This window comes from Poecilia latipinna, unplaced genomic scaffold (assembly GCF_001443285.1).
Source record: "Poecilia latipinna isolate Pla-1442-1.1 unplaced genomic scaffold, P_latipinna-1.0 Scaffold650, whole genome shotgun sequence".
In the NCBI taxonomy this organism is placed as follows: domain Eukaryota; kingdom Metazoa; phylum Chordata; class Actinopteri; order Cyprinodontiformes; family Poeciliidae; genus Poecilia; species Poecilia latipinna.
The window spans coordinates 262,391-287,846 of NW_015113266.1; the positions used below are offsets into that span (position 1 = coordinate 262,391).

A 25,456-nucleotide genomic window follows, 5' to 3' on the forward strand; every position below is an offset into this window, starting at 1 on the left:
ATATATATATATATATATATATATATATATATACGCAAAGAAGCAAACTTTTTCTTCCTTCTTCAATAAATAAATAACAACAAACTGTTCCCTCGCAGGGCAACAAAGAAAAAGTCGAGGGAGAAAGCTTGAAGGGATGAAGGGAGAGCCGTTTGATGTGTTTGACTAGCAAGCATGTATGCACACATCAACTCATCCACAAGCTGATTACCAGTTATCTGTCATCTCCCCCACGGTACACAAACAGGCACAAACAGACTCCATAAGTAAGCCCTGAGTCTGTTTCCAAGAGAAATGTTGGTGTTTAAAGGCCACAAGTCTCAGCGGCAGCGTCTGTGGGGATGACACTGTGACAGATTTTAATTGCCTTTCTTCTTGGAGTGACTCACTCAGCCACCCAAGAGAAACTACTGTATGTGTCTATGTACAAAATCTATCCTCTATGTAAAGCAGTGTGTTTGTTTGCAAGTGTGGGAGTTAGAAGATAAGGGACATGAACAACGCCATCACATTAAATCAATACTTGAACCTGAGCAAATGAGGTTTAGACAGAAGCCATATGTTTGAAGGGATATTCACCATATAAAAGCAACTTTGCTTTTGCATTATTTCAGCAATGTTGCAAGTGTTCCTTTACTGAATCTTGGATGAGATCCTATTCAGTGCTACAAAATGTCCACAACTTCTGCACACGACAGGTTCAAGATGGCAAGTTTGAGTTGAAATGATTACTTTCTTTATTCTGGAGAGATAAATGCAGAAATCTATGTGAACCTACACAAAAAGATCATAAAGTCACGAGAGAAGCTGAAGTAGTTTTCTGCTGCAGTGAACACGATATAAACATCTGTGCAAGTGGAAACCTCATGGTTGAACCTCTACAATATGAAAAATATTTGCAAAATGTTTGGACATCTAAGAATTTATAAATGTATAAATTCTTATATGTCGCTGCTTGAACCAAATGCAGGTTCAAGCAGCGACATCACAAGTAAGCTCCTTTATAATCAGTACTGTCAATTAAAGCTTTCAGGTTAGCTGCAAAAAACAAAATAAAACAAAAAAAAACTAAAAATGTTTTACACTGCAGAAAGATAAATCATATCAAATGCTTTGATTTTAGCAAAGGGGCTTAACATAAACCATAAAAACTGTAATGTATTGTGATAGAAAAGCTTAATAATAAGGTAACACAATCATGCAAATAACTCCATTTGAAGTAATTAACACCACATGCTGCTTGTCTTTGATTAATGCTCTTAACAGACAGATGAAAACGAAACATTTGAGATTAGCAACTGCAGTTTGAACTTTTTACACTCATTGTCAAACCAAAAATAAAAGAGGAACAGCCTGGCCTTAAATGGATGTGTCAAATGTAATCTAGGTACAAAAAAAATCTATAGTAATTTACTTCTCGTTTTATTTGCTCTCCTCTGTCCTTCCATCAATGCAACGTCCCCAACACTTTCAAAGAGCATAAGCATCTTAGTCACTAAATTCTGTATGAGCTGTGTGCTTCACGGGAAGCTACAGCGAATGCCATCAGCTTTCTAAGCACAGTAGAAGGAATTCTTAAATACACAAGTCAACGAATCACTGCATTGTCGTAATCCCGACTCCAATAATGTACAAAATCATACTGCAATAATGACTGTCATCTGATTTAATGTACAACTAACAAACTTAAGTCATGAATAAAAAGTGTAATGAAAGGGGTTTGGCTAAAACCATAATGGTACTGCTAAGTACTACTATGGCCCAGGAGACAATAGTACAAGAGTTGAAAGGGTCAAAATGTGTCGCTAACCCCGGGTCGACAATCTGTTCCAGACCCACTGCATGAACATTGTGAGAAACTCCTCACTGCCTCTCCCTAAAGGTTTTAACTGTTGCCATCAGGTAAATAACTCAAACCATCAAAAGGAGAACTACTAGAAAGCTTCACAGGCATTGCTCAGACCAAAAACCTGGTACTTCTTGTTCTTTTTCCAAGTGTACACAAAGGATTTTAAACAGTGAAGCAAAGCACAACCTAATAACTAAAGCAACCAAGATCTCAACTTCTTTTGCTCCCAGTTCTAAAGTTTAATCTCCAAACTCTTTCACCTACTTTCTACTACAGTGAGTTTAATAATGCCTCTAATAATAATTCCACTGATTTCTAAGCTTAAAGTGCTTTTACTGAGATGCCAGAGAGGTGCCGACATAAAAAGGATATTGTTTTTCTTTTCTTTTTTTTTCAGCTGCATGCCTCATACAGAGCTAAGTCCAAAGCTCCTAAGAACATTTGTAAACTACAAAATGGGGAGAGGTGTTGAAAGTGAAGTGATGGAACGAGCAGAACTTTCCTAAAGAGTCAGAGGTCAATTTTAAGGTGTCTAATTGCAAAGTCAAATTTCTTTTATGTCATGTTTGCTATACACAACATTTTTATAGCAACTGAAGATAGCATAGATTATGCTGTAAAATTGCACTCTCTGCTTGGAGAATTTCTAATACATCTTCTTTTAAGAGAGTCATTTGGACATGTTTAACTATTCTAAACTCCTTCTTTTTGATGGACTGCACCTGATCAACAAAGTCAAATTTAGGACCCAGTTTAATAGGGGTTGCATTGAATGCAAAAAAAAAAATAAAAAAAAAATTAGGCAGTCCCTTCACTGTGCACCATGCATCATGGGCAGTGACAGCATTAGGACAGCTGTGACTAACAGACCCATTCTTAAGCTCTGTTGGACCAACTCTGGCATGCAGCCATGCATGATACTGAAAGAGCCAGAGAGGAAGAGGCGTGGAAAGAGATGAGTGAGGCTGAGTGGATCGTCAAGAGTTGTGTCTCTGCATGTGTGCCAGTGTGTGTTGGGGTATGGGGATGGTTGGTTGACAACATGTAATTACCTATTTGCACTGCTGTTAGTGTAAATCTCATTGAGAGGTAATTGAGAGGTGCATTAGAAAGAGGGTCATAAAGCTGGCAGCAGGTCTGCAGTGGGAGATGGATAGATGGAGGATGTGAGAGAAATATGAGAGATGAGCTTCGACTGAGGGGCAAAAAGGTTAAGGAGGGGGATCTGAATCGCTTTGTACGGAGGGAAAGGCTGTGGAGGCAGATGTAAGAAAACAATAGGAGGACATACAGAGTGATCATGTGGTAACGCAGTTTGCTGGATCGGTGAATCTGGTGAAACCATTTTAAAAAGCAGACTCACTCTTAAACCTAAAAAGGGAGAATTTAGAAGAGGAGAACAGAAATGGTCATGACTAGTTGGCTACTTAATTAAAACGGGTAACTAGGGATTCAATTAATTAATAGTCAGTGTTTTAATGCCTGTGGCACTGAGAGCTAGTAAAATGCTAGAGACATTTTACTAGCATCTGTGCACCAAAATTTAAATAGCTACAAGAGAGAATTCACAATGAAGGAGTGATTTGCAATGGTAATAATAGCAATCTGTAGGAACACCCCTAAAGTCCTGTAAGGACAAGATGATGTAGACAATTGCTGGATGCATGTACGGAGGGAAGGATATAAGAACATGTTAAGTAGGTTTTCAATTCTTTAGTTTTTCAATCTTAATTTGTTTGAAAGATATTTGATTAATTGCTTTTGATTATTTGATTGCATTTTATTCCTAAAGCGGTTTGTTGATAAAAACCTCTATTTATTTGAGAGAGACTTTTGCTCATTTATTTAACTACATTATGCTGCGGGTTGAGCAGCTTAATTTTGTGCTCAGCAAACACCCTCCCCCCCCAGCCCCCAATCCCAAAAAAACAACAACATTTTATCCAGCCATAAATGAGGACATTCAACTGTTAACCACAAGAGAACCAAACATAACATGTTTGCTTTTTCCAACAAAAAGCTCAGATTGCCATGAGGTAATCACAATATAAAGAAGCAGAATGGATGAAAAATGTAATAATGCCCATCTAAACCGAAGTATCCTCTCATCTAAATAGTGGTTTATCTTTTATATTCATTTAGGAAGACCAGCTTATTTTTACAATCTGAGATTGGTTGGCTCTCTGGAAACCCAGCACTTCCATTCACAGAGGATTACCCTGTGGGCTGTAATGAGGCCAATCGTGCGGCCTTTCAGTCCCATAGTAAACAGCATAAACTCCAGCTGGAGGTTACAGATAAAAACCCCCCAAATCAAATGGAATAATAGAATTTGTGGTTTTAAAGAAAATTGTCTTCCTGGAGATAGCCTCTTCATCCCCTTGAAATTACCAGGAACAGCAGACCAGTCCCATATGTAGCCACTGCTTGTCTCTCCATGCTATCTTGTCATCTCATTTTTTTGCAAACTGCAAACAGACCACTTTATTTGGTTTGCTACTATTTCTACGCAATTTAGTAGAAAGCAATCTATAGCCCCTAGCATGCAAGGAAGCCACTGTGCACAGAAAGATATCCATGAGAGGGTCAGCCACAAGAAATCATGTGAATAGATAACAAGGTTAGTGAAATAGCTGTGCCAGGTGGCTAATTTACCCTCTGTTAAAGCTAGCCAAGGACAGAAACAAATCTAACAAAGTTAGCTTTGAGCACAGACATGTCCTTTTTGAGGGCTTTTTAAAGGAGGAAAATATAGTTTGTTCAACTTAGGAATATTTGGAATTTTAGCCACTGATTTGCAAGCATTTTCATGCGCATGCTATGCCATCCACATAGTACTAAATAAAATTGCTCAAACTGAAACGCAATAAGAAGATGGGTAACTTCTTTTCCTAGTAAAAACACAATCACATAACTATTATTCAAATAGCAAACAGTTATTTTATACATTTTTATTTCTAACCTTTAACATTCAACTGACTTTAAACTGAATTCTTACTTAATGAAGATAAATAGGGGTACAGTTACAGCTAGAATCTTTACCTTTTTGCAATTTCGCTCAGCTGACTCAGTTTCATGACTGTGTTCACCCTCTTTTTTCTGGAACCACTAAATAAAAGTCACTCAAACCAATTGCCTTCAGAAGTCCCTTATTTAGTAAATAGAGTCCAGTTGTGTGTAATTGTGAAAGAGAAGCATTAAACAAAAGACATAAGGAGTTCCAATTGCAGTTTGGCTCTAGCCTTGAAAGGGACTGGAAAAAAGGTGCTCAGGATAAATAAAACCAAAAATGAGATGCTTAGCCTTCATGAAAAACAGCGCATGTCACCCTGGATACAGCATCCTCATGTCAGGGAAGCTTCTCAGAGTTTATAGAGCCAAATGCAGGGCAAAATTGAAAGACAACTTCTTACAGTCCACAAAAGACGTAACCGGGCGCATTTTTACCTTTGATCACAACAACCCAAACATGAAGCCAGAGCGACAATAGTATGATCAAGGTCAAGGTAAATGTAATAGACTAGATATTCACAAATTTATTGAGTTTGTGATTGTAGCATGAGCAAATGTGTTCAAGTTGTAGGAATGATTTTGTAAGGGAATGCGTATCTGTGATATAATGCATATAAAAGTTTCTTTAAATAATATTTTTTTGGCCTAGCGTTATAGGCAAGCTGCTCTCTAACTTACACCTAATTTACAAAGGTAACACTTTATTTGAAGGGGGGTGAATAAGACTAACATGACACTTTCATTAACATGACATAACACCTGTCATGAACATGAATAAGCCTTCATGAATATTTATGACTGTTGTCATAAAGTGTCATTCGGTAAATTATGACACTTTTAATACAAAGTTGACATTATTCAAAATGTCGTCATGACAACTTGACATTAACCAAGAAATCATTACTGATATAAATTTGTTATAAAAGTATTACTGATTGCACTTTAAAAATCAGGTAACTTTGTTATTAAAGGTAAAGTTTAAACAGTAATGATTTCCTGGTTAATGTCAAGCTGTCATAACAAAGACATTTTGAATAATGTCAACTTTGTATTAAAAATGTCATAATTTACTGAATGACGCTTTATGACAACAGTCATAAATATTCATGAAGGCTTATTCATGTTCAAGACATGTGTTATGTCATGTTTATGAAAGTGTCATGTCAGTCTTATTCAACCCCTTTCAAATAAAGTGTTACCCTTACAAAACTTCCTTGGGGCATTCCTGTTTTGAAAAACGAGAAACCTTATTGACTGTACTATCCCCTTTCTGTTCCAGGATCACAATAGCCAGTAAATTGCTGTTTTCTGGCTATGTGGGTAGAACTTGCATTACTTTGCATGTTGAATAGCTGTTTGTTGCTATATTAAGTTTGGAAGTATTGAATATTTAATTTGAGAACACTTTTGTTTTTCATACCGCTTGCAATCATGTGATCCTAACCTCCTCCACTGGCAAACAACATACAGCAAATGGGCTTTGGTGTCGTTTATAATCTGGCACACTGGAAGCAGTCAACTTTGAAACGTGTTTTAGTACATGGATGGATGGAGGGGAGCGTAGACCTATAGACGGATAAGTCTGCAGTATGTTTACGGTGTGACATACTGTAAATATCACGGTGTGAAGTCCTACTGTCTTCCCGTTACATTCTAGGTTAAGACAACGGTGCTGAATACACATCAGGAACAACGTATCCGTTGACAGATCCACAAACACACACTTCTGCCGATCTTTCAGCCTAGGTGACCTCTACAAGAAGGAGGAGTACAGCAGTAATAATTTACAACTCCTGAGCAGCTCTAATGTCAAATAAAATATAGATTTCCTCTGGGCCAGGAAAGGTCCAACCCTTCAATAACTTTGCCTTTTATTCACATGCCACTGCAGCTATAACCCGTCTCTCAGAGACGCTTCTGTTATATACTATATACCATCTCAAACTGGGCATTCAGCAGAAGCCTTAAACGCGCAGCGCAATCCTTTACCTTTCAGCCTTTTAAGAGTGCACCGACTGCAAAGCCCTTAGGCAAACATGTAACAATTGCAGAAAACAGGCACTCAGATACTTAACAGCCCACAACAACTGAGAGAGCCTCCTGCGTTCCTTTATCTCAGAGGAGGAGGATGTGCAGGAGGTGGCAGATAAACTGTTCAGTAGTTCATGAACCCGACTTTGTTCGTTGCACTGAATTAAACAGTCAACCACAAGTCAAGAGACGGTCTCCATTATTGTAAGACTAAAAAAATCCTCTCCTAACTCCTGAGCACAAAAATGACTGCTAACAAGATATATATATATATATATATAAAAAAAAAACATATTCTTCTTTCAGGGTGATTTTATGTGGCGGATACAAATTAAAGCCTCATTATAAAATCTTCAGTCGGTCTCTTCAGATGCAAAGCTAGACCAAGGTGAAGAAAGGTTGTAATCGACTGGTGCTTCAAAAAATGAAGCCACACTAAGTGGGAGACTAAAGCTTTTGACAAGTCAAATGCATCATAAAACAGAAGTCTTCTGAAGGTCACGGCGCATTTCATGGCCAATGGGGCCCAGAAATACATTTTTGATCAATCTTCTCCAATGTCTTCTTACAACGGCTGAACATAAAGGATGAGGTTACTGAACCTTTCTCCTCCAATTGATTTTGGGCAACACAGTAGTAGTGTGAGTATATGGGTATGACTCAAAATAACATGCAGGGAAAAGCCAAGATGCAAACACTATGCATGTATTGGAGGTTTACTTTGTTGTGCATAATGGCAAACAGAGGTATCCTGCAAACTGTGCAATCAACTATGATTATTTCACTCTTTAATATTTTTCCCTTTTCATATATATTTGACATATTTTTGTGAAATCGTGTATAAGCATTTTTGAGTGTCCTAAAAATGCTACAAAAGTTTGATGTATTATTATTATTATTATTATTATTATTATTGGTCTGTCAGTAATCAGTTCTGGGTGTGGACAGTGATGTCCATAAATTCTGTGACAATATAGCAAAAACAGAAAGAACTGTAAGCAAGTAAGTAAATTTTCATGGCTAACCGAGTTAGAATTCACAGAAAACCGTATGGAATCATTTGACTGAAACATGTTCAAGAACAGGGAGATTATGTTAAAAATATATTATATTCTTGGAATTAGTTGAGCGGTACAGAAATCTCCATATTTACAATTAGTGATTACTTAGAATGGAGATGAAGTTGTTTCCTGGAACAGATGGCAGCCTTACAAATACAGAGCAAGTGTGAGATGGGAGAAGAGAAGGAGTGGACAACCTTAAAGTTAAAAGGAGTTAGGAGATACAGCGAGAATCCCTATCTCCTTTGGCTCAATAATTAAGACTGCGTACGATAAATATATAATGGGGGCTTTTTCCACCATGTACATCTCTTCTTCTTGGAGATGGGACCTCAGGGAGACAGGCCCAGGAAGAGCTACTAAGTACACTGGTCATTAAAAATAGATGCGAGGAACACCAGCACTGACAGGCCCTGTCGACCAACCACCAAGAGTGCTGTGATGGAAGTTGCCATGGTTACATGGGTCCCAAATGGTCTTTTGGTTGTCAGTGTGAATCAAGTCATACATCTGAACGACCACATAAACTCCAAACCCCCGGCCACTGGGGGCATCAAAAACCCAACAATGTCACTGAGGAAGGAAGATCAGACCTCCAGCGGGTGCGATGGCTGAAGAAGAAAGAGACTCAAGATGGAGACACTGGCATGACTTCTCAAAGAGTCTTTAAAGACGTTCTGGTGGGTGCCATCAGTGCTTCGTCTGTGGCTGCTGTTTCCAATGCTTGTGCAATAGAATGGGCTTTTATATGGAAAGTTGCTTGAGCATGACAGCATTTTTCAGAAGATTAGATCTCTGTGAGCCATATATTTCAAAGTCAGCTTATTCAGACTTTTCTGATCTGAACTGCTTCAAAAAAGATTTAATAAGAAGAGATGCAAACAGTGGCAGACAGACTGGCATGCAGGTCTACCCTTATGTGCAGGTGCATTAGTGTTCCGGTGGTTTGGACCGTAAAGAAGCTGTTGAACTCGCACCATAGTCAAGCAGCACGCTGTTGTTTTGCAACTCCACTAATACCTCGAATTATGCTGTACAAATGTATTCTCTACCTCCCCTCGGAGTCAGCCACATCTCAGCGCAGGCCAGACAGCTGACAATGAAAAGTGTTACCAGAAAAATCCGTCCTATAAAGTCCGACCAACAACAACAAATAGCCTCTGTGGCGCTTATTAAAAACTCAACAGTCATGAAACGGAAAGGCTTTGTCCCTACTGCCACATAAATTATATCTCCCTCTTTGTCTCACATTCAGCAGAGAGATGCACAGTGCAGACTCAAGATCATCGTCCAGGGCTGGCTAAAGGTGTAATGGGGGCTTAAGCTTAATATAATTTAGTGGCCCTTCTTCCTGAGAACACCACCTCTAAAAACAGAGATTCTGTTTAAAGCTTACAAAATAAAACCAATTAAAACCTAAATTTCGATACTGAAAAAATTTAAATGCATTTATATACACACACACACATATATGCCTATATTTCCCAGTTCACCCTGGATACAAGTCAGAGAGGACCTACAAGTATTATTGTTTCCTTGGTGTAACCATTGTTAAACTAAAGTTACAACATTTCTGCATCAGTAAAGTTGATAATCACAATGAAACTAATTCTGGGTCTTTGGAAGAAAGAACATATAGGGAAACAGAAGTTACCATACCGACAAATCCCTTTCACATAAGTTTTTACCTGGTAATGTGGTGCAGTACATTTTATGCTTTTGATTGTGTCAGGATTGAACAATATTTTAAAAAGTCTCAAAGAATAACCAAGCAACTAAGCTTTAGAGGGCAGAGCTTTACATATTTAAAAACAAAAAAGTCAGGGCCATAGGGAAAAAAAAAATTGGTTATGTTCTGCAGTCAATAAAATCCCAAAGTAGAACATTACAAGATGACTGGGGTGAAAAATAATCTTAGATTTTGTATGCATGCATCATTGAAATTATGAGCCGATTTGTGTTAAATTTGTCTTCATTTGAGAGGGGAAGCGTTGTGGTAATACGAAAAGAGACTTGAAGACATTCGCAGAATACTGAGGAAAAAAGTTCCAGAGGACGTCTCTCTCACTCACACACAATCACAGATACACATGTACAGCCATGCAAACCAAAATGCATCGATCGGTTCATGGGTACTTTAATAGCAACTGCATAGAAAATGAATGAATCATTGCATATATATGCTGATCAAATGAAGCCACTGATGTGACAGACTGTCATGTAGAGGCTGCTATCTGTTAATGCAGATACTGACGTCGTCAATCATAACATCACATCGATAATGAGAGATTCAGAAGCGAGGGTTTGGGCAGAGAGCCAGTAAAGCAAACTGTCTAAAAACAGCTCTACAGCAATTTACAAGCACAGGAAGTACTTTCCTCTTCATAAACGAACCTACCAGAAGGTCAAACAGGAGCTTCATTGCTTTGATGACTGCCTGGAGTTGTGAAGCACTTGTGGAACTTAGCTTTAAAAGATGACTTTGGATATTACATTGATATTACACTGAAAAAGAACTCAAATGGTAAAATATAATAAGCACAGAGGGAGCAATTTATTCAGTGCCAGTGACTGTTTTTCAGACAGGAACAATCAATAAGGTTTAGAGTTGTTTTGAGTCAGAGATGGTGGAAATTACTGCACAAAGTCAGTATGAGGAGCCATCCCTTTTAGTACTAACATTTGAAATGTCTCTTTAAAAGTACACTGTACATTAAAGATATTCAACTTCACTGTAATGCTAAAATATATGGCAAGTGTGGCATTGGTTTCTCTTCACAGGACTAGCTTCACAGCTTCCTCGGTGCATTGGATTCATCAAAACATTTCTCGGTTCCAGTGGGCTTAACCTGCATGTCATGCTCACTTAGCAATCAAGGAAAGAATGAAAACAAACTGCTGTTCTCTTCAAAGGTACATTTCTGACTTTGATACAGACGACAGTGTCTGTCGCTGCGTCGACACACACTGCACTATGTTATGCTACCACCTGATGATCAGTACAACCCTTCACACATAACTCCACTTAAAAACCTCATACCTGTTTGTTTTACTCAACGTTTTACCTCAGAGAGCTTTATGACAATTGTTGCATTTTTGCCAAAAAAACGGGTCACTATTTAAGTCTATGTATCAAAATTCAAATAGCAGTACAATAAAGGACTGACATGTTGTTAGGATACTATTACTAAATGTTGCAATGATGATATTGAAATAACTGTCTGACATTTATCTTTATTTTATTTATTTCTAATGATACCCCGCTTTTTGTCAACTTTAGTACCTGAGATACTAAAATGGGGCAAATATATTACTGGTATGCACAAAATACGATGGTACTTAAAAAATAAACAATGCTTTGCAACATGACACACATACTGCGATGATGACGGTGAATTAAAATAGTGTGCAGCTTTAACAAATAGCAGACATTTTTCTATTAACTTTACAGTTACATTCCTAAGTGCAAACAATTCAATAAAATTGCACCTTGTGTAACTATGTGGTAACACCCCGATACTATGGCATTGATTATCAATCAAGATTTTTTCAGTGATTATGTCATACCAGCCCCAGCCTACGTGCAACAGTTTTAGGAGCAAGACTGAGTAATTTTTATTTTTGAGGGTTAGAGGGTTTGCCATAATCCCATTGATTGTTGGCAGAATTTCTTCTTTTCGTTATAAAATCTGAGTTTTTTTTTTCTAAGAGTCAAATCTTGGCATGATTAATGCACTTCAGAAATTTAGCTAGGAACAGTCGTTTTTATGTCAAGCTTTTCATATAGTAAGTACTTTACACATAAAAGGAATGGAGTGTCAGTTTATTCAGGTGTTTTCCTGAAGAGGCTTTTCTTTTCTTCAACAAGAAAAGCTTTCACTTTCAAAGTGTTTTGCTCTGAACAATCATCTGTTCTCCTTTTCAACTTGCTTGACAAGAGAGTTTAAAAGGAAATACGTTTCCTTCATAGAACAACACAAACAAGTGTTTGATAAAAACTGATAAAAAAAAAAACCTAAGAGGAAACAAAACAGTGCTCTTACAAGTATAAAAGAGCATAATGATCTAATCTGTCACTTCCTTAAAGTCTGATAGGCCAATGCATCAGCACACGAAAAGTAATTTGTCATGGAGCAGCGGCAGGTTATGGCAGCGAGCTGATGGATCGAGGCTGTGTACGGAAACGATGGGTGAGTTGCCCTTGTCGAAGTTATGAAAAGGAGAAGAATGGGTGGGTGGGGGTGGAACAGGAAGGAGGAGAGGGGAGAGGGTGTGGATGCAACGAGACCTAAATGTGTTCTGAACAGACTCGTTTGTCACGGTTTGTCATCAGGAGAGAACCAGTCTGTAAACAGCCCGTGTGTGTGTGCATACAGTGGCAGCTGTGCGCATGACAGAGAGAGAGAGAGAGAGAGTCACATAGTGCGTGGCTCCATATTTGACGGTGTGCAATGAGTGTGCATGTGCACTAAATGATCACAAGAACTGCTCACTTCATTTTGAAACGAGATCAAAGAGACAATTTATGGTGGCTCGCAAAAGTTTTTGTACCCTTTGAGGTCTTTCCACATTTTGTCACATCGAAATCAGAAATTTCAGTGCGTCTAATCTGGATTTTGTGCGACTATAACACACAAAACAGCACCTGATAAGGCTTACACAGTGTGGTGTGATTTTTCTGGACCACATGCAAAATGCCGTGTGAGGTGAAAAACCAACATCACCTTGATTACACCAACCTCATGGTGAAGCAACGTGGCAGTTCCAAAGGTACAAGGAAGCTGGAGATAGTTTGCAAGGAAGATTACCAAAGATTTAATTCTGCAGATGTGCAACGCTGGTCAAGACATCACGTAAACACTTGTACTAAAAAGGTGGTCAAGAAAATATTGACTGGAGTGGACTGAATGCAAACGTGTGCCAATTGTAAAGAGCTTTAAAAATATCTTAAGTTTTCTTCTGTTTATGAATGCAATGTTGTACAGTTCCAGAAAATCCCAAAATCTGGTTTGTAACTGGAGAAAATAACAGAAAGCTCAATGGGTGCGAATACTTTTACAAGACCCTACTGTAAATCTGAGCACATGTACAAGAACTGACTCAGACAGATCATGTGTCTGGGAATTCAAATCATTTGACCCCAATCTGTGTTCCTGCATTATTTATAGACCATTGCTGGCCAACCTTCGTTTTTATTTAAATGCTTGTCTGAGAAGAAGACGTGTGTGTGTGTGTGTCATTGCAGCTAACTTATGCACTCTGAACATTGCTTAGTGCTCTACACTTTAGGTTCTCCTAAAGGGGGAGTTAGTATGGAGAATACAGTTGGCACAAGCAGCCTGCAGAATGGGATTTAAGAGAGCTGTTCTCACATAGCACGTCCCTCCACACTCCAATAAATGCTCTTTTACAATCCCCTTCCCTTTATATCAGGCACATCTGACGCACACGCGCACACAAAACACAGCCCTCTTTCTCTGGGCCAAGCCGTCAGGGCAACAGTGTGTATCCTCAGAGACACGCTGTGCCAAATCAATGGCAGCCAGCAGCCATCCACAATGAGCCCCACCATTTCACTGGCTGCCACCCAGCGCAGCCGAGAGGTAGCTAAATCATCTGTGAGGCTGCGTGCAATGAGCAAAGCGTCACAACAGGAGGAAATATCACAGGGCTGCAGAACGCGCACGTGCGCTGGCCGATCAATTTGCTGAGGGAGGGCTTAATGTATGCTACTTGTGTAGGTTCTCGTTGTTGGGAGGATGACTTGTCACACACAGTCTTACTCATTGCTGGTTGTGACAGAGTGATAGCATGTGTGAGATGATCTGTTTGGAGAATGCAAATCAGATAAATGCGGCTTTGGGATCATCATACAGATGAATCTTCTCATTCAATAGATCTGGTGAAATGCATATGTGAAGCTCCACCCCTAACACATACAAACACATCTGTCTCTCTTGGCTTCACACACTAAGTCGGGGCTGGCATTCCAGGCCGGTTTCTAATCAGTCAATCTGAACTTCAGCCAAGAAACGTCAGACAATATTCTAATCTAGCATTTCTTTCCTTTAAGTCTGTGCACATGCTGCAAATGTTTTAAGACACAAAAAACACTCATGCAAACACCTCCGTGCACCTGGATGGGAGCAGAAACAGTCCTAGACTCAAGAGGTGACACAGCCCTGCAGGAGGAAAGGGGATCAATCTGTGCTCTGACTGATTACTGAACCTGGCTCAGGTGTCCGTGGCACTTATGTGCAAAAAAGCATTTTAAAAAAGTGATTCAGTGCTACATGAGAAAGAAACAAACGCCATTTTTTTTAGAAAAAATCAATTAATAAATAACTAGTATCATAGTCTCTGACAAATCATAACTTCTCCATGTCTGTGAGGTTATGCGCTTTCATACAACCCCTAGTGAGCTTTAAAAAGCAGTTAAAAAAACATTACAACCTAATTTGCATACTTTTTCGTTTATCTCTCTGGGATTTCCAGATAAGGCAGCTGACAGTGTAGAGAAAAGCTGACGTGAGCAGCTGAAATGCCAGTCTTTAAATTTTATGACGTTCATAGTCAAGTGCTAAATCTGTGAAGCAGGAAACAGGTTTGCTCTGATGGTTAAGTTTGCATAAACTTACCTAGAACCCCACTGAAATATATTAGGAGCTGAAAGATTAAAAAGACCAAAGGAAACATGCTAGCATTAGCCTAGCACTTCAGCAAACCGCACGATTGCTGTGAGTGTAATTAAGACTGTGGCTTTATTTTTAAATAAAATATTTGTTGCTTTCTAAAGATTTAAAAAACTGTAGCAATGTAGATGGTGAAGGTTTGTAGTACATAATTTAAATATATATAAAAAAAAATACAGGATTTATTTTTGTATGATTAGATTTTTATCTTATCAAAATAGATGAAGAAAAAAGAAATAGAAACCAAACATCTTTCCTTTATTCTTTTTTTTTCTGCCATACTCCTCCAGACTTGGTAAATGTAAAAAGAAAATTCCATACTTTTCTGGACAGATGACATTTGACGTAAATTGACTTTATCAAAATTAACTGAACTAAAACATTTTATCCAAATTGAACTCAACTGTTTCCTGGAGGCCTTATGACACACAAAAAAAGAAAATAATAAAAATTGATCACTCAAAGTGTTTTCTTTCTCATTTGACCTTATACTTATGTAATACATAAGAGAACACAGAACTGAACTTCTCTGCAAATAAATCAAATGTTACCAGGAGGCACTTAATTCAATGCCTTGTGCCATTTATTTAGTGTACTTTACGATAAATAAATCCCTGGGGTTTTAACTGCATTTAACTGGAAACCTCTGGTGCACTGTTAATGAAAAAACAAGCAGGTGGGTCTTAAAGCTCCTGCTTTACTTCATTAGCGACCTATCCTGCATTTCGACAGCTTAAGAAAGTATCATTATATACTCATTGTCTGCTGTAGCTCTAAATGCGTCTGTGAGCAGAGACTGCCTGAGGCAAACAAACTGGTCGCTACAACAATTTGTGACATTTGTGCCAATACAGATCGGTGCTAATTTAGAGTACTGATAGTTTTGTTACTTACGCATAGTAAATATGTAGCTGGCTTATTTTATTACTGCTTTAAAAGTTGGCCCTCCAGAATTCCAGCACAGTTAAGAAACTTGGTTTACTGTATAAATTCAGGTCAAAGACTTGGAGTGGGTGCCGAGGAATTCATTTTGAATCATTTTGGTTTCATCTCCACAGCTCAGCCCATTCATCTTCAAGCCAATGCATTCTTCTGGGTTTGTTATGTGGTAACAGATCTTCTTTCATCCAGAATGTTTATGATTCACATGAATAAAATGTATGTAAGGCTGTGAGAGCCGCCTTATTATCCTCAGTATTAAGATGCATATCTTGGCAAGCGGTTAGAGAAAATAGATAAATAGAATCCTTGAAGGAAAAATTTTCAATTGAAAAGCACTCAAGTAACAGCTTATTGATGTTCAGACCGAGACAGAAGAGGAGCTCTATCTGTAACTTTAGAAGACAACCTTGTTATTTTCAATAAAGCTATTACAGGAGCTTCTTGTTGAGAGGGACCGGGGGAGGCCGGCAGTTTCTGAGGTGTCTCTTTGCTTTGGCCAGGAGATTCAGAGGATGCACGGGGAAAAATGATGCCAATCTCTACACCGGGGGGATGTATTAAATGACGGCTCTAATTTAATATTGAGACATTGAGAAACCTGCTAAGGCACTTCCTGTGTCTGAGGGCCGTTCAGGAATGGAGCTGGTGCTTGCTGAGTAGGTTGTTTGGGATACATTAGCGAGGAAGGGAAATGGTTTCATGGCACATATTTACAAGTTGAGCGATGGGCACGGTGTGATTATGCGAAGCTGGTCTGTTGGTGCCGTTTTATTTTTATCTAATGCACTGGCATGCCCTAATCATAAACGTTTCCAATTTACGACGTCTTACGGGAGACGAGTATATTCACATTGATACATAAAGCAGGCCATTCACAAAAACAGACTTCAATTCATGCATACAGTGTTTTTCAAAAGTACTTTTACTTCTTAAACTTTGTCATCTTTTGACAAAGCATGACAAAGTTTCAAACAGAGTGGTGAGAGTTAAAACTGTGGAGATCTTTGAAGTCAGGTTATAAAGCAACTTTCCGCACTTAGATACAAAGCACAGTCCAATCCGTCATCTGAAAATGGAGTGTGGTGCAACTCTAAACCACGTCCTACCCAGTCATGGCCATTTATTTTAGTTCTTAGACAAGGCACGGAGAGCATTTATTAAATAAGTATATTTTTTGAAAAAGTTTAGGGTTTACGAATACTTTTCCAAAGCACTTTAACAGACATCAAATCCACATGAATCAGCATGACACTAAAGGTCAAGTTTGTAGTACTTGCTGCCTGTGGCATCTTGTCATCTTAGGACAGCGTTAGGATTGTAATTCCAAATGTTTGTTGCATGCAAAGCGATTATTTATCTACATGCACATTGCACACACGCACACACACACACTTAAAGATTTCAGCACACTTCCATCTTGTAGCGTTAGACCATCTAAGGTCTTTACTGAGACTCGGACACGCAGTAAGCCGTCACAGAACGAAGACTAACAGAGTTGGCTGAGAAAAACAGCATCAACACACACATGCACGCACACACACACACATCACGCATCATTTAATCCCAGGTGCCGTGGGGAGTCTAAGGAAAATAGGGAGGCTGAACATAACTCCTGAACATGAATAACAAGAGATGGGATTTGTGCTGGACTTTCAGTCCCCCAGAGACGAAGAGATGGGGAAATGAACGGCATCAGGACAGAAGAGAAACAAAAGGACAAAGTAAAAGGCTCAAATTTGCATCCTTGTCCATGATTCATTTGACGGCGACAGAGTCTTTTTGATGGACGTTAATTAAACCTTGGAAAGACTTAATCTCGGACACACAGGATGATTTAAAACAATAATTTGTTGGAGGTGACTGGTGAGTGATTATTTTAGGTGTCCACATGACACCCTCGGTGCTTATTTATATCCTTAGTCATTCTCTGCTTCAGCTTTCTGTGCTGTCTAAAGTGTCTAAGGGACTGGCTGATGGAAGATAATGACAGTTTTTACTGCATGCACATAATAAACATGCATGATTGTAACAGCTGGTGGGGGATTGTTTCCAAAAAAGAAAGAAGAAAATAAACAAAGGAAGAAGCAGATGAAAAAAATGGTTGCACCATTTTGGTAAAACTAGGGGGAAAACCCCCCACTGAGTTCTTGTGTGTAAAAGATTCACAGTGGTCTTAGAGAGCTCTGCCACGAGGGAACTTGCTGTTTCATGACAAGTGGCAATTGGTTGTCTAAAAATGTAGTAAAAATATACTCAGGAGATTTTTTGTTTGTTTGTTTGTTTGTTTTAATCCAACAAATCATGGAAAAAAGCAGGTATGCTTGCCTAATTGCCTGAAATGTTTAGGGTTTATGTTGCTCCTTGAGGTTGTTTCCAGTCTGCATTTTGGAAGCAGTAGCAGACGGGAGAAAGCAGAGGGCAAACAGAATGATGTAAAAAAAAATAAGGAGCCACAACCACAAACACCAGTGCAATTTTTTTCATTTTTTCATAGGCCAACATAAATTGTGAAGTGTGAGAGAAATAAGGCATGGCTTTTCAAAACGTTCAAATGTGTGAGTCTCTGAAAAGCGATCAAAACAATCAAAGCCAACTGCCTTCGGCAATCACCCAATTAGAAGACATAATGTGTCTGTAACATCTGGATAATAGCAAATGAGATGAAAGACAACAACAAAAAAAAATGAAAACAAATCCCTCTTTCCAATAAAGTGTTTCTGCTTAGGAAATATTGTAACCTTTTAGGAGATTGGAACGGACAGAAACTTTGAAATACTGAACTACAACTTTCTGTTTCTCTTGGTTTTAAATATAACACAAAGTCCTTTTTAAGACAAGAAAACGTACAATTCTGTGTTAATCTCCAAGTAATATTTACAAAGCCAAAGTCACTTGCCTAGTTTTGCCCATATCTATATTCAAAAATAATAAAAGCCATGAAACTGTGACGAACAAAGCTCAGTTTGCCTCGATTCCGCAGGCGGTAAGGAAGTTGATAAGTCCAAATATCTCTTTTGCAATAAAACTTTTTTTTTTTCAATGTTTTTTTTTTTTTGTTACACATTTTTACCAGGGGTACCATCAATTGCAGACATAGCAGTAGACTCTACAAAAAAATACATGGAGTACATGGAAAGTAATTTAATATTCACGCACTTCAAATGAAAACAGCATTAATTAATCAACCAGACAGCATTCCTACGAGTAGCTGCTCCAAAGTTCCAGACATTAACAGAAAACTCAAAACCATTCAACTGTCCACACTTGACAATTGCTGTCCCAGAAGATATGACAGTGATGACAGCAGGGTGTCGAAGACGTTACTAAAAGCAAAGGAAAACGGAAGGAACAAACAATTGGACGGCTGCCAGTTTCGAGTGAAGTTTAATATCCCGCAGTTTCTGAGCGAACCCCAGGAGCGAACCCTGGCTGACTGCTGTATCCGCGCATATGTGCACTGAGGAACAAGGGAAACTCTTTGAGTGCGATTTCACAGATATCAACTGGGTTTTACCACTGTTTCTCTGTGACAGTGATTAAAGGAGGGAATAATGAGATGTAATGCAAACACATGTCACTCAGCCACCACTTGTAAGGAGAACGAGGAGGAGACAATAAAGGAGAGTAAAGAGAAACAGGCAAAAAAACCCAAAACAAAACAAAACCCAAAATGAATAAATGATAAAACAAATAGCGGTGGAATGGAGTCGACAGAAAGGGACACATGGCCACAAACAGAACTGAATTCTCTGGCAGAGAGGGAGAGAGAAGAAGAAGAAGTGATGTGGAAGTCCTGCAGCCTTGCTGTTAAGCTGCTGCTGCAGATTAAACTGTACGGTAGAGAGGAGGGATGGAAAAGCAGGAGAGACAGAGAAAGTCTGAAAGAGTAGGAGAAAGAGCTGTAAAGGGAAAATATGGGCTTTGTGGTCTGGCGCTAGTTTGCTATGTAAAGCCATCATGCATGCTGTGGGGATCGGAGACGAGGGAGCTGGAGTGCAGCGTCGATGAGAAAGTAATAATATGAGAGGAGCGCAAAGGAAAAGAAGACCGATATAATAAAATGTTAAACTGAGAGGAGAAGAAAAAGGAGGGAAACACTTCGGCTGTGACTCTGGAAGATTGGCTCTGATTGTTTCTGGGAGTTTTGTGTGTATAAGTGTGGCTGGAAAATGAAATTGTTGTGGTTGCGCTTGGCTCCGTCGTGAGGCAGGGGGTTGGCGGTTTGTTGGGGGTTCAAAAAGGGGAACCTCCGAACCACAAAACCCGTCTGTTCCTCTGTCTCTCGTTCCTCTATTTCTATCAGCTCCTTACTGAACAAAGACCAAAAGGTCATGTAATAATACAGAAAATTAGGCACGCATGGTGACATAAATTTATCCATGGAAATGTCATCACCATTTACATTTTTTATTAATTTTTCTATTCGTAAACAGAAGCAAAAATGTGGAATCAGCATGCGCCCTGAGAAGCACTGCTCAGCTTGCGTTTCTGACAATATGCGGTTTTAACCTTAATCATATTCATAATAATGCATTTTATTCATCACACACTACGCGTTTAGAGTAAATCTCAAATTTCTACAAAAGTACAGACACATTAGCAACTTAAATTAAGACACAGTTCCAGCTAAAAATTTTAAGTCTTAAGATAATGTTAAGAACTGTGTGTGTAGGTCATTACATTCTCAGAGTGTCGGTTCCACAGTTTGGTGGGAGCAGCAATCATGGTGTGTAGTTCTGTCCTGGGGAGAGTAAGTCAGTTTGAGTGTGTGGTAAACAGGGAATGTGTTGAAGTCTTTTAGATAGGACGGAGGGTTTCCATGGATGCACTGGTGGTTGAAGAGAAATGTTTTCTTCAATTCTTGTAGTGATGGGGATTCACTGGAGCTGCTATATAACGGGTGTTACACGTTCATGTTTCCATGCACTCAGTTCTGGATATATGCAGAAAATTTTTGGTTGGGATCTCAATGAAGACGGCATTACAGTAATCAAGTGTGGGGAAAAAAAAAATAAAACAGTAACAGACTGTGGCACATTTTAAATGATTTCCATCTTTACATCCATGTTTGTCACTAAACACAAGACTGGATAACTCAAAATCAAATTCAAATTAAATGTTAATTTTGCCCATTCCTTTTAAACAATAGTTCTGTTATTCTGCTCTTTACCGCTACTTAAGAAACCAACTGTCCCTTGCCAATAGTAGAAGAGCTTTTTGTTTACAAGGGTTATAGCTGCCACATTTTTTAAATTTCCGTGTCAATTACTGTGTGTTTTTTAACACTCTGAAATCTTTTCAAACCAAAATGTGTCTTTCTTGCAACTGAGGAAAAAGTGGGAGCTGGCACCAGTACTTGAGGGCGATCTGTGTTACCCCATGTTTCACATGGCAAAAAAAAAAACAAATAAAAGTCTTTGTGAACTCCAGTGGTTTCTTTAAACATCCCCTAAAGATAATGTGATAACCAGATAATGTGACAGATATTGTTTTGTGATTTTAAAAGCGGTACTTTTTAAAAAATCTTGGCATTCCTTGACACAAAGTAACCGACTCATGCCTAATGCAAATGGTTCGTGACTGGAATAATAGGCAGAACTCTGCTAAGTATCCCTAAGAAAACAATATATACTTTTCCTCTCCCACGCTGCTTCTGAATAGCGTCTCCTCGATAAAACCCTTGTTTAAGGAATATACAACTAAAAGATTTTGCTCAGGCAAAAAAAAAAAAAAGCTCCAATAAAATCCCAATGAGAGAGTAGAGGGGAAAAAATTACACAAACAGGGATAATAAACCTGGCAGAGTGGAGAACAGTTGAAGTGGGGGAAGGCTTGAGTTAAATTTTTAATATCTTACCATATGCTCATCTCCACAGGTGAAGACTTCTTTGCTATAAATTACAGGCTGTTTGTGGGAATGATTGTGTGATAGGTAGACGGATGAAAAAAAGACACAAAAAACCAGGTTCTGGGGAATGAGGGAAAAAAGAAAAGCAACGACAGAAAAAAAAAAAAATCAAAAAAACAAAAACAATAGCCGTAATATGAGCTGATGGATTAAGCGAAGAACAAGCAAATGGGACAAAAAGATGACAGAAACAAATCTCATCGATTAGGCTGAGATGCTGGAGAAGCGAAGGGAAAGTGAGATCAGGGAGCAATCTAGATATCAGAGGGAGAAAGAGACAGGGAGGCTGAGTCTGGGGGCGACCCAACAAGCCAGTGATGAGGATGGTCAAGACGGATTGGAAGCTGTCCCCTCCAACTGTTAGGTGAATCAATAGCATTGCTGCTTCTCGGCTTTTCTTCCTCTCCCTTCACTCCTCCAGAGCATTTGTCCCATCATCTGCGCTACCGTCGACACAGCTGGGTGCTGGCTAACTGCGGCTGAGGCAGGAGCCTCTTTCTCTGACTGTAACAGCCGCTTTTCACCACGAGGCTCTCTCTCAAAAAATGCTTTTTGAGAGTAGTTACATACAGTTTGACTCGTGTGAATTAGTCCTACTATTTAGTCTCCAGCTTACATGCACACTCAGGCAACAAAAAAGGTTTTCAAAAAGGCATCAAAAAACTTTCTTTTTTTTTTTGTTTGTTTAATCTCAGTAGAGTTGTTGTTATTGGCCCTGCTGGCCTGTTCCAGTCTTCCTGGTTTCGACTGAGCTGGTCTGTGGGAACCAAACGCTCTGCCACTATAATTACCAATCCAACTCCAAACAACCCTGACCTTAGCGCCACCTCGCTCCGATTCATCGCCTGACCCAGCCCTCAGAGTGATGACTTGGCCCGTTTTGAGGCACACATGAATCGCAGTCCCGGCTCCGTGTGTGTTTGCACACGCACTTACAGCTGGCACTGCAGACAGTGGCATCCATCACATCTTGTGAAACTTAATCTCTCAGAGAGGTGGAACAGCTGCAGTGGCACGCAAGCACATGCACACAGAAACACGCTGCACAGGGACGCACTGAAATATTGGTCAGGGTGGGAGTTGGCCATTCTCAAACATGGCATGTGGGGAGGCACCTCTGACCTGAGTGCAGCAAGCTGAGGTCAGGTATTAACAGCTTGACCCACCTACCTAATGTGACCAGGAGTATATACAGAGAGCAGTAAAGTAGTTCTCTGACTCCATATTTCAGATATACATATGTGTAGCACATATGTACTCATTATTGTTGAATAATTTAGAAGGTAACTTTATTTTAAATTCAGACTAAATGCATCAACAAGTCTATTGCAGTTTAGATGACAAAAATGCTTCTTATTTCGAAGTAAAGCAGGAAGTATCTCACTGTAGTGTTGTCTTTACAATGTTTGTGTTTCAGTGCAATTAAAGCATATAAAGATCCAGCAGGTAATGTTGAATTTTTTTTTGAATGAGTCAAAAAGGAAGACTTTCTCCTTTTACTTTTATTTTGAAAAAACTAGAAATGTCATTGTGCCAACACTGAGTTGACAGTGAAACATAAACAGGTTTTGGAACCATTATTAATTTGGCTAATGACTAAATCTCAGTCTTTATTAAAAGGACAGCATACATGCGTCTGTCAGAGTTGAGGGTTGCTTTTTTTACCCTTTTTATTATAAACATTTTAATGATGGGGTTTATTTTCACCTCTGACTACACAGCATAGGTTGAAATCTTTGCAACTTAAATGCAGTGCGAGTCCGCATGTCTGCCCCCAGATCAAAATCTAAAACACTTAAAACACGTCAGACCTGAACAGAGATTATTTTAAACACAGATTAAGATTCATGAAGCATTTATCATATCTGCAATAACATTGCATTTGGTCTCCCTTAAGCACAAAAAAGTGAAATGTTTGAACTTTTCAAACCTGGGCTAGATTATTTTACAATGCTTGCAGATTCATTGTAGAATCTTTTAAAAAATCTATAGATGCATCAATTAAATTCTCCAGAAATTAGAATTGTTCAGTTTTCTATCGATTGGATCTAAATAATTCAAACTTTCAGCGACCTTTTAGCGTCCATGCTAATATTTTGTCATGAATTAGGAACATTCATTTTTAAAACTTCACAAAGCCCTCCAGAGCAGGTTAGTTTTTTTTTTAGTTTTTTTTTCTGGAGCAGACACCCTTCACATGTGGAGCTGGTATGTGAGCCATGTCTCATTATTACGTTTTCTCCATGCACATGTCTCAATCTTACAGGCTCACAACCTAACTGCTATAAGAAGACTTTGCGTGATTGATCTGTACGCGAGTCGAGGTCTGTAGCGGGTGCTATACAGACAGCAATTGAGCAAGACTGCTGACTGCTGTCAAACCTACAGTTATCAGGACGTTACAGCACATTACGGTCACCGAGTTACAGAGGTGGCAAAAAGAGATGCAGGAACTGCAGCCGAACAGGAAGCTATCACTGCATTCTGCAGAAAGAAAGATGATCATAGAGTCCTGTGGAGATCCTGTTACGGCTATAATCAAAAACCCGTTTAAAACAAATAAACAAAAACAAAAAAAAAATACAGATACATGTTTAAATAAATTAGAATCTCCCACAGTTCAATTCACAGTGCCCACCAAAAAAACAGACCCAACTGGCTCCCCAGTGTCTGAATGCACCACTAAAGGGTTTTAGGTGATGTGCCTGGAGCATGGGTCCAGTCGTGAGAGATTGCCTCTGAGCAGGTTTTGAGTGGGGAGCAGCAACCCCAGTGGAATACAAGCTGTTTGGAGCCTCCTTAATCTCTCATCAGCATTAAAAATCTCATTTAAGGAGTTGGCTTGAAGCTATAGGAAGTGCTGTAATAATCTTGCATTGCATTAAACAGAAATTCAGAGAAACTACCCGGGTAACTCTTTTATATAGAATGACACTTTTATAGATATTGGTAAACATTCTATTCTAATATAAAGCTTTAAATAATAAAAAAAAAATGACAGGAGAAAATGGTACGTGTCAGATTGTAATAAATATAAAGGATCAGGCTTAAACTGACATCTCTATGAACTCACGACTACCACACCAAGGTGCAAAACTGATTTCTCATTAAATCCCACAGTGGCCACTTGAAACATTCATAAAACAACTAATCAGCGACAGGACACATATTAAGTGTCACTCACTCACAAGCACGCGCACCGACACCGTAACCGCAGATCACTTCTTAGCATGGGAATGCATTACAAGAAGTAGTTAAGGGCTGCTGTGCTTGCAAGACAATAGCAGGAGCTGCAGACAAAATCTCAAGACACTCACCATATCAACACCATGCAGGGAACCGTCTCTGGAAACAAAGAGAATAAAATAAAGCTCTCAGTGTGGACAGATTCACGCTCTCTCCGTCCACCGTCTGCCTGCACAACATCCACCGTGGCAGCAGCCAAAATAATCCACCGTGCGTCTGTTTCAACCTCTCTCCCTCCCTGCTTCCCTCTCTCTCCCTTTCAACTGCTCTCTCTCTCTCCCTCTCTCGCTCCAGTAATTTCCAGCCCGGTATGTGTGTGCATGTGTGTGTGTGTGTGTCTGTGTCTGCGTGAGCGTGTCTATGACTCGGTAAGGTAACTGCTGAGTCCTCCGGTGTGGTGGATCAAGGGAAGCTGTCTTCTGCATCTTTAAATCAGCACCAAACGAAATGCCTGCAAAGTGATTCAGGTGGGGGGGCAGTGGGCGGGGGGCCAGAAGGGTGGCAGTCCGATCTGCATAGTCAAAAAAGATATCTTTAACTTTATGTGAAATCATCGCTTGAGAGGTCAAATATGCATGTGAATAAGGGGTCAGATATTACTGAATTTCATTTGTCGTAATTCTGTCAAAACAAAAACAATCACAAACAATTGTGCAACTCGGATCTGACATAACTCGTATCCCTCCATTGCAAACTTCTTCTTTTTTTAATCATT

At 39.2% G+C, this 25,456-nt stretch overlaps 1 protein-coding gene across 19 annotated transcripts in view; it reads right to left on the reverse strand.

Moving 5' to 3' along the window:
- The window catches only part of ptprdb (protein tyrosine phosphatase receptor type Db), a 118,285-nt gene extending 93,182 nt beyond the window's left edge, over window positions 1-25,103 (reverse strand). For 4 of the 19 annotated variants that reach the window (XM_015043829.1, XM_015043824.1, XM_015043826.1 and 1 more), the window contains exon 1: window positions 24,813-25,102. The gene's annotated coding sequence lies outside the window, so the exon portion shown is untranslated. Of the gene's footprint in view, window positions 1-24,812 lie in introns of all 19 variants that reach the window. The other 15 variants (XM_015043830.1, XM_015043825.1, XM_015043832.1 and 12 more) reach the window with 9 other exon arrangements.
- Window positions 25,104-25,456: the final 353 nt, after the last annotated feature.